This window comes from Trichechus manatus, unplaced genomic scaffold, assembly GCF_000243295.1.
Source record: "Trichechus manatus latirostris isolate Lorelei unplaced genomic scaffold, TriManLat1.0 scaffold00103, whole genome shotgun sequence".
NCBI lineage: Eukaryota > Metazoa > Chordata > Mammalia > Sirenia > Trichechidae > Trichechus > Trichechus manatus.
In genome coordinates this window covers 10,140,329-10,141,945 of record NW_004444039.1, presented here as the reverse complement: position 1 = coordinate 10,141,945, position 1,617 = coordinate 10,140,329, and positions in this window count along the sequence as shown.

Below are 1,617 nucleotides of genomic sequence, written 5' to 3'. Positions count from 1 at the left end.
CCACCGATATTCAAATACCAGCAGGGTCACTCATGGCGCATAGACAGACTAGGAAGAAGGACCTGATGGTCTGCTTCTGAAAAGAATTAGCCAGTGAAAACCTTATGAATAGCAGTGGAACATTTGCAGATATAGATGTAATTAAAGTCCCTAATCAATTGACTTTGAGTTAATCAGAAGGAAATGATCTTGGGTGGGTCTGACCTAATCAGACAAGACCTTTAAAAAGAGGGCGGAGGCCTTCTCTAAAGGGGAAAATTCAAAGTTACGAAGATGCTGACTGTGAGGAAGCAAACTGCCATGTTGTGAGGAGGGCCACATGGCAGGGAAGGCCAGGGCCTCTAGTTGCTGAGGGCCTCAGCCCTTCAACCACGAGGAACTGAACTCTGCCAACAACCAGTGAGCTTGGGAAGGATCCCAAACCTCAGATGAGATCGCAGCCCCAGCTGAGACCTTGACTGCAGCCTTGTGAGACCCTGAGCCGAGGACCCAGCTAGCCTGTACCAGAGCTCCTGACCTATACAAACTGTGAGATAATAAGAGTGTCTTGTTTTAAGCTGCTAAATTTGTGGGAATTTGTTATGCAGCAATAGAAACGTAACACAGACCTGTTGGATGGAATGTATCTTGAGAGTCCAGGTCGAGATGACAAATAGTGAGTGGAATATGAGTTGATTCCTGGAGCTCAGAGGAAAAGTGTCAACTGCAGATGTAAATTTGTGAATTTTCTGCTTACAGGCTGTAATTAAATCAATGGGTAATATTACCTAGGGGAAAAGTATAAAGAGGGCCTGACATAAAGAACAAAGGTTAAGGAATGCCAGCATTTAGTGACCAGGTAGGAATGATCACCCTGCAAAGAAATCAGAGAAGTGAACAGAGAGGCAGGAGGATCCTGTAGTGGAGTGTGGGCTCTGTAATTCAGGGACTGAAAGTACTTCAAGAAGAAAGGAGTAGAAGTGAGTGTCAAATACTGCTGAGATGGTGAAAGAGGACTGAATCTGTCCTGTAGTCAAGGTGTAGTTCTTAAATGTAGAACAGACTTAGTCTCTGATGAAACTATGTAGAAGAGGTTACAAACTCAGGGAAACCAGGCACTATTGAGGCAGAAGGTGAGGCAATGGGTTGGGAAAAGGGTTTCAAGTGAAAGTGTGCATAATGATGTGTTGGAGACAGGGCTGGCTTCGAGCGCACGGTGCCCACTGCTCAGATGGGCCCCACACTTGGCTTAATGTTCTGCTGTTGCCACCTTGAAATTCTGAATGATTTTGTTTTTGAACTTGTGTCTTGCAAGCATTCAGTGTGATGGGACAATGGAACATGAAGGTGAGCAGAGGAGATATGCAAAATATATGTGTCCACCGTGCCCCGTGAGCACAGAATTTCAGTGGACACATGATGCATGGTAGTTCAGCAAGATTCCAAGTGAGTACAAGGAAGCATGTTGCGTCTACAGCTGAGTTGGCCGAGGCACTGACTGTCCGGAAATGCCATGCTTTCTGTTCAAACCAGAACTTGCTTCCAACACAGAAGGAAAGCACTGGGATTCTAGGAAATGTGATCACTAAGGAACCCTATCATATCCTTTCTTCCTGTTACTTCCATGTATTAGCCAAA